This window comes from Mirounga angustirostris, unplaced genomic scaffold, assembly GCF_029215605.1.
Source record: "Mirounga angustirostris isolate CCGP_5_RB_7025 unplaced genomic scaffold, mMirAng1.0.hap1 SCAF_13, whole genome shotgun sequence".
Taxonomy (NCBI): Eukaryota; Metazoa; Chordata; class Mammalia; order Carnivora; family Phocidae; genus Mirounga; species Mirounga angustirostris.
Window position 1 is genome coordinate 108,572,268 of NW_026991721.1, and position 12,292 is coordinate 108,584,559.

Sequence of the window (12,292 nt, forward strand, 5' to 3'; positions counted from 1 at the left end):
TCAGAGACAGTGGGAAGCTAATGACTTCGAATCAATTTAGACTCTCTTCTTCAATGAGAAGTTAGCTGGGTGTGTGGGTGGGTGGAGATCCTCTACCAGCTTAGCATCCCTAAGTTACCCGCACGGAAATTTATGCAGATGTATTTCATATTCAATTTTTTTTTTTGATGCAAGAAGAATGTCATGAACTTTAAATGGGTCATAGTTTTCTTTTTTTTCCCTCCCCCTTAGCTTGTAACTTACTAAAATAGTAGGATGTTTTGCAAAGATCATTAAATAGATTTTTTTTTTTTTTTTTTTTTGGTTTTAGTCACGTATTTCTAATGTTCTGTTTGCAGGAAATCTTACTTGCTCTTTCCCCAGCTGGAAGTGATATCTCTCATAGGCTTTTATTTTTGGATTTGTTTTATGACATGTTTCACTTCCTGTTTTAGCCCATAGATACCTAAATGCATTTTATTTTTCTTATTAGAATGTAAAACAGCCTTTAGAAAAGGTGCTTTATATACTGTATTTCCAGTATTTTGAATAAGTATTTAAAAAACAGAATATATAAATAAATCAATAAATTCCTACTTTGAATAAAAACAGCAAAAAACCCAAATCTATAGTCCCTAAAAGTGGACAGAGATCCAGTGGAAAGTGTTCCTCACTTTAGTAAAAATCCCAGCTCTGCTGTTTTCTGGCTTCTAAGGAGCCTACAAGTTGGTGTGACTTTAGGTGACAGGCTCCTTCTAGGTTTTTTCATCTGTAAAATGAAAATATGTCTGCCTCGCCGAACTGACGAGAAGCTCTAAGTTAGGAAACACATGTGAAGGTGTTTTGTGAACTCCAAGGTGCTATAGAAACCCACATGTGAAGGGGAATGAGGAGCTTTTGTGAATTCTCACATTTAACTTAGATCGCAGTCCTCAAGGGAAATGTATGAGCCATACATTAAGTATATGGAAGGACACGTGCCTCACTGTAGGTGCCCAGTACACGTTTGCTGAACTGAATTACTGTTAATGTCAATTATCCAAACAGATTCCCTTGGAGAGTCAAGGGTGGAGGACACTGAGCTGTGCACAGGGGCAGGAAACTGATGGCTAGCTCTGTGACTCTGTGACGGCCGTAGGATTTGTGCTCAGATCCCGACTCCACAGAGCTTCGCATCCATCCCATAAGAGAGCTGTTGTTGGAAAGACCTGTGTAGGATTTCACCTAGAGGGATCGGGAGGGACTCTTTCTTGAATTGCTCAATAGAAATAGCACTCAGGGGCGCCTGGGTGGTTCAGTTGGTTAGGCGACTCCCTTCGGCTCAGGTCATGATCCCAGGGTCCTGGGATCGAGTCCTGCATCGGGCTCCCTGCTCAGTGGGGAGCCTGCTCCTCCCTCTGACCCTCCCCCTCTCATGTGCTCTCTCATTCTCTCTCTCTCAAATAAATAAATAAAATCTTAAAAAAAAAAAAAAAGAAATAGCGCTCAGAAATTACCTTTGAGCTCTCTAGCTGCTAGAAATCTAAGAGCTGTCCAGAGGCAAGAAATACCTAAAACTTAGAGTGGTTAAGGTAAGCAGATGCGGAAGGCAATTTTCATTTAGTGGCTGCTGCCAAATGGAGTGATAGCAGTTGCTAAGATCTATTCCTTTATTTAGCTTACCCAAAACAATTTATTGAATGCCTACTTGGTGGCAGCCACGATTAAGACCCAGGGATTCGGGTGCAGGCAAGAAGGACGGGAATCCCTGCCGCCATAGGTGAAAGTCCCTGGGAGAGGCTCTCCGAAGGGACTGGCAGCGGCACTGGCATCAACGGACCACTTACTGGAGGGACAGCTCCGCCCGGGGACCCGTGAAGGGCTCGCGCTCACAGAGTACCTGTGCGGGGAAGGCAGAGGTCTCCCCCCTTCCAGCAGGAAATATCCTAACATTCAGGAGAAGAAGGATGATCACTGAGCTTTAAAAATAAACTTTCATTGTCCAAAAGGAAAGTTATGGCTTGATTCCCGAGTCAATGACACTGAGGAATTTCCCACATCGGTGTGCACCTCTCACCCTGCGCAGCACTTCCTAGCTCCCACTGCAGCTAACTTCTCTTCAAGGGAAGACAGGCTAGAATTAAGTATTCCTGGAAAACCTGCGTATAAAGAGACTCATGCTTTAAGAAGAAGTCTAAAATAGCCTCTAAAAAGTTGGATGACGCATTAGCAACATTCTCTTCCCACAGCCTCCTGACATATCAGTTTGACCCCCAGTGGCCTCCCCCTTACTCTCAGACATCAGCATTTAGCATTTATTATGGTACCTTGAAATGGTGCCAAAAGATCAAAGAGAGCATGAAAATATTTACAGGATGGAAATGCATTCCAGAGACTCTCGAGTATCACTCCAAGAAGTTGAATGTGTTTGGGCAAAAAAAGAGAATTGAAGCTAATTACATAAAAAATAAAAGTTTTCCTTTAAAATTTTGTCATTCACAATGGCTTGCTTATAGTTTATGGATTTATTGGTTATAGCTTCAGATGAAGAGCATGGACTTTGAGGTCAGCCTGCTTGGGTTTCAACATCATTTTTGGTACCGACCTTATAGGTTGGTCCATTAGGAAAATCAAGTAGAATAATGCATGTAAAGCATTTAGTAGGGTGTCGTGTGCCTACATCCTAATAATCATATATAAATGCGCATTTATGGTGATATTCTTATTCCCAGTCATTTACATCTAAGTATACATTTGTTAAGTCCCTACCAGATACCTCAGATATCATTCAAGGCTATACCACCTTGCCCAGGAAGCAATATTCTGCGAGTGACTGGCTGGTAAGGGGGGATTTAGAGGCTTTTGGCCTCATTTTAGGACAGTTCTGAAAAGCCCTTCCAGCTTCAGAACGACCTGTTGGATTAGTCTCATTTGTGACTTCATTGTCAATGGGCCACCACAAACCTGCCCGAGTAGGATGCCTACAGCAGTTTCTGTGCTGGATGTAGCGTCTTTGCTAGAGAAGATCAACACTGCTCTGCCTGCATAGGATGTGAGTTACTGATATGGTAAATGCATCCTTTTGCTTACTTATCAAGAAGGAAGATTGGAAACAGATAAGGGAGGATTAACAGTATACAAAATCTTACCCAAGGCTACATTAATTCTACTATTTGTCATAATTTAGTCCAAAGGGACCTGGATTGTCTGGAAATTCTGCAGAGGACCATTGTTCCCCTACATTGATGATGTCATGTCAGTGGGATCTGATGAGCAAGAACTGGCAAGTATTCTGAATGCTCTGGTAAAACATTTGTGCTCCACAAGGCAGGAAAAAAAAAAAAACCAGACATGTCTTCCTAGAAGAATTCAGGGACATGACACGTTAGTAAAGTGCTTAGGGATCTAGTGGTCTGGGGTGTACCTTTACACGCCTTCCAGAATGTGGGATGGCTATTGCGCTTTGTGTTTCCTGCCCCTACGGAAGAAGCACAAAGCCTGGTAGGGCTTTTTGGATCTCCACTTGGGGTTATTTTCATGCTCAACTTACTGAGTGAAATGAAAGCCTTCTCATCTTGAGCGGGAATCAGATCAAGATCAAGAAAGGACACTGAGCTGGTCTAGTTTGCACAACGAGCAGTCCTGCCGCTGGGGCCATACAACCCAGCACATCCCGTAATTCCAGAGGCAGCTGCGGCAAAGCAAGATGCTGTGTGGAGTTTCTGCAAGACCAAATAGAGAAACACAGTACAGCCCCATGCAGTTATGGAGTGAGGAGAGCCTTGTACGGTTCACACCCACTACAGACCATTCAAACATCTCTAAGGGAAACCCAGCATCACTGTGGGGCCTCAGTGACCATGACCCCAGAGCTGCCCGTCGTGGTTGGGATGCTGCCAGATACACCAAGTCATCAGAGCAGGTGAATGAGAAGCTATCCTGTGATGGGGCTGAACATCTCAGGACTAGAGCAGAAGGCACCAGGAGGCTTCCGTGAGTAAGTGGTCCAGACACTCATCACCTATCACTATTGTTGATGCTTCCTATCAGCCTAAATTTATTTATGAAGGGTGGGGGGAGGGTGCCCTGGGACCAGATGATGAAGAAAGAAAAGAGTCAACTTGATCACAGAGGTGTTGGCTGAAAATGGACGCCTGACTCCCTCTAGCCACCTCGAGGGCGGCTCTGAACACCAGGGGCGAGGTGAAATCCTGCCAGCCAGCAGAGCGGTGGTGGAGGCAAGGGTATGTGTGGATTCGGAGGCCGTGGTGAACAGCTTGCTGGGGCCTGAAAGGAAGAAAACTGGAAAATGAAGGACAAGGAATACCTGAGAAGAGACACGGTCATGAACCTGTGGGGACTGGATGCACAGTGTGAGGATAAGTGCATTGTGAGTGAATGGCCACCAGGAAGTGTCCACCTCGAGAAGGGGCACTGACCTACCAGGCATGTGGGGTGATCAGGGGCTAACGGCGAGTCCCTGTCCTCGGCCACTGCGATACCTGTGTCGTGAGCTCAGCCGTGGGGATGGTGCTAGTTGCAGGGAGGCCCCACCCCTGCCCCTGCCTGCATGGCCCCAGGCCGGCCAAACCAGTGACTGGCCATCCCAGTGGCAGAAAGCGGCAGAGCCTCCTTCCATGCGGTGGTGCGGCCTGCCTTCCGGAGCTTCCTCAGGGACCCAACTAAGGCTAGCCTCTGGACGGAACCACCTTCTTGCCTGGTTATCTTCTCCACCCTATCTTGCTCCCCTTACCCGCCTTCTCTTGAGAACACCCCTTCAATAAGGAATTTCAACCAGGCCCCAGGTCTCGGGCTGTGTGCAGGGAATCTGACCTACGCCAGCAGTCATCAGCACACTGTGGTATTTGGAGCCAGCATGCGGGTGAGATCACGGACGAAGAGCGCAGAGTGGGAGCGACAAGGGGTAGAGAGCAGTACGCGGAGGCCACACTGAGACCGTAACACAGCTTCCAAGCGGCAGATCCCGAATCGGAGCTGAGTCTTGGGACCTTAGCTCTTGCGCTCTGAGACGAAGTTTTGCTCTCAATTCCCAGCAACTCCCTGCTGACCCCAGTGTCCTGTTTTAGAGCCATCCCGTTCCCCATCCGTACTCAGAGGGTTTGACGGAAGCTGAGAAGGCGCTCTGCCCTTAAATCGGGAACCGGCCCTTCAGACACAAGGGAGTGCAGGCCCGGCAGCCTCCAGCTCCTACAACCTTCAGGTTCAGCCTCCGCTTCCAGGTCAGGCTCTTTCCCGGCCCCGCTCCAGAGCTCCCTGTTGGCTTGGCTAGGGCTTTATCGGATGGGCATTGAGGTCTATAGGCTTTCCCCACTCAGTCTTGCTTCCTCTTCCTTTTATCTAACCGCAGGTGTTCTCCCTTACCCCTGCCCCCCAAAAAGAAACCCGGTAAGAAGGAGGACAGAAACCAGCTGTCACAGAAGCCGAGAAAGAGTTTTTCGAATGAAAAGGCAGTTAGTTAGTGTAGAGTGCGAAGAAAGTTCTGGCAGGTGTCGTTGGTGCTCTTGCCAGATTTCCTAGGGTCTCGCTGCCTTGGAGGTTTGCCTGGGGGCAATGAGAGGGGTCTGGCAGTTGCCCCAGGGTCTGACCCACGGGGGCAAGGGCGCTGATCCTTTGCCACAGGTGGAAGAGACTCTGCAGTACGTGCTCCAGAGCCTTCCGTGGGATCAGGTGGAGGCTCGTCGTCACCTGAAGCCACATCCTTGCCCCTTCTTCTTCTTTCCCATCTGGCAACCTCACTCCCTTGCAGACTCCTCCTGACAGCGTGGGCTCTGTAGAAACCGGCTTGGGATTTTGGTTCTGGGGATTCATTAAAGGATCACGAAGACAAGAATTCAAGGAAAGCAAGTATCAAATGTGTTTTCAGGATATGCAAGCGAGGATGTAACTAGTAAAATGGGGGGAGTGTCTGAGTAGAGTGGAGGGAAATGAATGGTAGGGGGGTCACAGAAGCCCATCAGTCCAGACCAGTGCACCAAGCACTTTCCTGGGAGACCAAGCAGAGCCATAAGGGTAGACAGATTCAGAAACAGGGTAAAGAGGGGTACGTGTTCACGTGCACACGTGCCTGTCCATGTGTGTGCACACACGTTTGAAGATGAGGGGTCTTGAATGTTCTATGTTTACAGAAAACAGCCAACAAGATGGGAGAGGCTGACAATCCAGGAAAAGAGATGTAGCCAGTATTACTGGACATCTGTGAGAGTCTCATAAAAATTTATGTGATTAAAAACCACAAACTCAGGGGGAGCCTGGGGGGCTCATCAGTTAAGCATCTGCCTTCGGCTCAGGTCATGATCCCAGGGTCCTGAGATCGAGTTCCGCATCAACTCTCTGCTTAGTGGGGAGTCTGCTTCTCCCTCTCCCTCTGCTCCCTCCCCTGCCTTTAAAACCACAAACTCAGAATAAAGGACGAGTGGCCACATATTTCATTATATGTGAATATAATGCAATTATATTAATAATTATATAATTATATAATTGCAATATATATATTGCAATATATAGCCTCACATACTCAGATGCATCCAAACCTCCTGAATAGATGTTAATGATAATTTTCTGTAAAATGGATGGACAGGACCTTAAAAATAATAGGTTGCTGATTACCTGACTCACACCATGTAAAATATATTTCCTGTTGCTAGGTGTCAGATGTGATAAATATATGGCAAGTGATGTGTGCTATTTTAGGTGTTTGCCAATTATTTAAAAGCAGACTGATAATATAACTGAATTGGGATAGATGAAGGCAACAAAAATCTGGATATGGAAAAAAGAGATTAAGAGAACTTTGGTGTTTTAAAGTCAATTAATATAAACTCACAAGTAGGCTCCTTGTGGTAAGGGCTTCAAAGAGATCAGACAATGATTCTTGTGTCCACGATATTATAATTATTATTACTTGACATCCTTACCTTAAAGTCTAAAAGTTACTCATAGCAGAGCAGGCTTACTATGTGAATGTTTCCCTCTCATTTTTCCATCTACAAATGCCAACTGGTCATCATGGTCGTTCACCTTATTTTCCATCCTCTCCTTGTTGTTTTTTAAAGAGTTTGTCCTCTTAGTTCTGGGAACTCTTACTTATTTGCCCGCTTTCTTCGTTGGCTTAACTCAGGAAATTTTCAAATTGACAATCCTTCAACATACTCCGTTTCTCCCATTCGCTGCAGTACATGCAAGTAGATACTCAAGAACTGTCTCCAAAGCCACGGAGGCAGTGCCCTCATCAAGTCTGACACGTGGCAAGAACTATTAACTTCCTGAGGACCCTCCTGTAATATTTATACTCCGGATGTCAATTCCTTTGTTTTCCCCTTGGTACTTCCATTATTTTTTTCATATTTCATGATGTTTTATTTAGAGAAGCAAGTGCGAGGAGTTAAAAGGCATCTGGTTCTCGAGCTTCTGCAAAGGTTTGAGCTGATGTGTAAGTTCTGCACTGTGCTTGTGGGTCAGCCTACTCAGACGTTGCCAGGCCCTCGGGGGTTAGTCATTGCAAAGGCCACACGCCATCTTGCAAGACTGTTTGTTCTCTGTCCAGCATGACCTTCTTCCCCACTTTCTTGCTCTCCTCCCCATACCAAGGTCAGTCAGTGTGCCCCGATCAGAGATGACCTTCCTATGATAATTAGGTCTGGCAATTGTTCTCCTTACTCTTTCCAGTAAAAATAATAAGTAGTGATTGTGAGCCTTTGCAAAGATAACACTTCTGTTATAGGTTCAGCCCCAAATCTTTTACTGCTCAGTGTTTTTACTCACTGTGTTATTACCAGGAGCTAATGCTCTGTCAGTGACTGTTACTGTGGTCCCTTTCTAAGTCCCTTGGTTTCCGGAAGTCATCATGAGTTATCTTCAGAAAATTGTAGGGATAAAAATCTTCCATGTGTTAAAAAAAAAAACAAAAACACAAAAAAACCTCATGGGAGGTAACACACAAATGCAAACCACAATGTCAGGAATTCTAGGTTTTCAGCTTGCCAAAAAGCCAGATGCATCTTCAGAGTTATTCCAAACATTGGTGAGCATGTATTTTAAAACTCCAGGTGAACTAATCTAGGTGGATATGGTCACCAAATAGCCAAGCAAAAGATGTAATAATTCTGTAAAACCTGCCTGTCTTTTGTACTCCTACTTTGGCCCTATCCTTTCTCCTTCCTCTTTTCCTCATCAATTGTATCAAGAATGAGAATATCAAAGTAGAGAAATTAAACTCAGGTTGTGAGAAAGCCAGGATAGCAATACTTATATTAGATGAATCAGACTTTAAAACAAAGACTGTAACAAGAGACAAAGAGGGACATTATATAATAATAAAGGGGATAATCCAGCAAGAAGATCTAACCATTGTAAATATTTAGGCCCCCAACATGGGAACACCCAAATACATAAAAAAGTTAATAACAAACATAAAGGAAATAATTGATAGTAATACAATAATAGTAGGAGACTTTAACACCTGACTTACATCAATGGACAGATCATCCAAACAGAAAATCAATAAAGAAAGAATGGCTTTGAATGGCACACTGGACCAGATGGATTTAACAGACATAGTCAAACATTCCATCATAATACAGCAGAATACACATTCTTTTCAAGTGCACAAGGAACATTCTCCAGAAAAGATCACATATTAGGCCACAAAATAAACCTCAACAAATTAAAAAAGATCAAAGTCATACCATGCATATTTTCTGACCACAATGCAGTAAAACTAGAAGTCAACCACAGGAAAAAATCTGGAAAGACCACAAATTCATGGAGGCTAAATAACATGCTACTAAACAATGAATGGGTCAACCAGGAAATCAAAGAAGAAATAAAAAATTACATGGAAATAAATGAAAATCAAAACAAAATGGTCCAAAATCTTTGGGATGAAACAAAAGTGGTTCTAAGAGGGAAGTCTGTAGCAATACAGGCCTACCTCAGGAAGCAAGAAAAATCTCAAATACAAAACCTAAATTACACCTAAAGGAGCTAGAAAAAGAACAACAAACAAAACCTAAAACCAGCAGAAGGAAGGAAATAATAAAGATTAGAGCAGAAATAAGTGATGTAGAACCAAAAACAAACAAAGAAACAAACAAAGAAACAAACAAACAAAAAACTAGTAGAACTAGTAGAACAGATCAATGATCTTTAAAAAGATCAACAAATTGACAAACCTCTAGCAAGACTCAGCACAAAAAAAGGGAGAGGACCCCAAATAAACAAAATCATAAATGAAAGAGGAGAAATAACAACCAACACCACAGAAATACAAACAACTTTAAGGGAATATTATAAACAATTAAATGCCAACAAATTGTAAAACCTAGAAGAAATGGACAAATTCCTAAAAACATATAACCTACTAAAACTGAATCAGGAAGAAATAGAAAATTTGAACAGACCAATGACTAGCAATGAGATTGAACCAGTAATCAGAAAACTCCCAACAAACAAAAGTCCAGGGTCAGCCAGACAGCTTCACAGCTGACCAAACATTAAAAGAAGAGTTAATACCTATTCTTTTCAAACTATTCCAAAAAATAGAAGAGGAGGGAAAACTTCCAAATTCATTCTATGAGGCCAGCATTACCCTGATACCAAAACCAGATAAAGACTCCACTAAAAAAGAGAACTACAGGCCAATATCCCTGATGAACATAGATGCAAAAATTGTCAACAAAATATTAGCAAACTAAATCCAACAATACATTAAAAAAAATAATTCACTAAGATCGAGTGGGATTTATTCCTGGGATGCAAGAGTGGTTCAATATCTGCAAATTAATAAACATGATATATCACATCAATAAGAAAAAGGATAAAAACCATATGATGATCTCAGTAGATGCAGAAAAAGCATTTTACAAAGTATGACATACATTCATGATAAAAACCCTCAACAAAGTAGATTCGGAGGGAACACACCTCAACATAATAAAGGCCTTATATGAAAAATCCACAGCTCATATCAGACTCAATGGTGAAAAACTGAGGGCTTTCCCCCTGAGGTCAGGAATAAAACAAGGATTGTCCACTCTCATCCCTTATTTCAACACAGTCCTAGAAGTCCTAGCCACAGCAATCAGACCACAAAAGAAATAAAAGGCATCCAAATTGGTAAGAAAGAAGCAAACTTTCACTGTTTGCAGAAGACATGATACTGTATATAGAAAACACTAGAGACTCCACCAAAAAAACTTACTAGAGCTGATAAATGAATTCAGTAAAGTCGCAGATACAAAATCAATATGCAGAAATCTGTTGCATTCCTATACACCAATAATGAAGAAACAGAAAGAGAAATTAAGAAAACAATCCCATTTATAATAAAATTTCTAGGAATAAACTTAACCAAAGAAATGAAAAACCTATACTCTGAAAACTACAAAACACTGATGAAAGAAACTGTAGATGACACAAAGAATCCATGCTCATGGATGAGAAGAACAAACTTTGTTAAAATGTCTATACTACCCAAAGCAATCTACACATTTAAGGCAATCCCTATCAAAATACCAACAACATTTTCCACAGAAACTTGAACAAATAATCCCAAAATTTGTATGGAACCACAAGAGACCCTGAATAGACAAAGCAACTTTGAAAAAGAAAAAGCAAAGCTGGAAGCATCACAGTTCTGGACTTCAAGTTATATTACAAAGCTGTAGTGATCAAAACAGGAGGGTACTGGCACAAAAATAGACAAATAGATCAACAGAACAGAACAGATAACCCAAAATAAACTCACAGCTATATGGTCAATTAATCTTTGACAAAGGAGTAAAGAATATCCAATGGAAAAAGACAATCTCTTCAACAAATGGTGTTGGGTAAACTAGATAGCCACATGCAAAACAATGAGACTGGACCACATTTTCTTACACCATACACAAAAATAAACTCAAAATGGATTAAAGACCTAAATGTGAGAACTGAAACCATAAGAAGGGAACACAGGCAATAAACTCTCTGACATTGATCATAGAAACATCTTTTTTTTTTTTTTTTAAGATTTTAATTATTTATTTAACAGAGAGAGGGAGAGCACAAGCAGGGGGCGCTGTAAGCAGAAGGAGAGGAAGAAGCAGACTCCCTGCGGGTTTGATTCCAGGACCCTGGGATCCTGACCTAAGCCAAAGGCAGATGCTTAACCAACTGAGCCACCCAGGTGCCCCTAGAAACATCTTTCTAGATCTGTCTCCTGAGGCAAGGGAAATAAAGGAAAATTAATCTATTGAGACTACATAAAAATAAAAAGCTTCTGCACAGTGAAGGAAACAATCAACAAAACTAAAAGGCAACCTACGGAATCGAAGAAGATATTTGCAAATGACATATCCTATAAAGGGTTAGTATCCCAAATATATAAAGATCTTATATAACTCAATAGCCAAAACCCAAATAATCCAATTAAAAAATGGGCAGAAGATTTGAATAGACGTTTTTCCAAAGAAGAAGACATCCAGATGGCCAACAGACACATGAAAATATGCTCAACATCACTCATCATCAGGGAAATACAAATCAAAACCACAATGAGATACCACCTCACCAGTCAGAATGGCTAAAATTAACAAGTCAGGAAATGACAGATGTTGGTGGGGATGCGGAGAAAGGGGAACCCTCCTACACTGTTGGTGGGAATGCAAGCTGGTGCAGCCACTCTGGAAAACAGTGTGGAGGTTCCTCAAAAAGTTAGAATGACCCTATGATCCAGCAATTGCACTATAGGTATTTACCCAAAGGATACAAAAGCACTGATTCGAAGGGACACATGCATCCTGATGTTTATAGCAGCATTATCAACAATAGCCAAACTATGGAGAGAGCCCAATGTCCACTGACTGATGAATGGATAAAGAAAAAGTGGTACACACACACACACACACAGGAATATCACTCAGCCATAAAAAGGATGAACTCTTACCATTTGCAATGATGTGGATGGAGCTAGAGTGTATTATGCTAAGTGACATGAGTCAGAGAAAGACAAATACCATATGATCTCACTCACATGTGGAATTTAAGAAAGAAAACAGATGAACATATGGGAAGGGGGGAAAGGAAAAAAGGAGAGAGAAACAAAGCATAAGAGACTCTTAACAATAGGAAACACACTGAAGGTTGCCGGAGGGGAGGTGGGTGGGGGAGGAACTAGATGGGGGATAGGCATTAAAGAGGGCATTGTTGTGATGAGCACTGGTGTTGTATGTAAGTGATGAATCACTGAATTCTACTCCTGAAACCACATTGCACTGTATGTTAACCAACTAGAATTTAAATAAAAATTAAAAAATAAATAAAAATTATGTTTTTG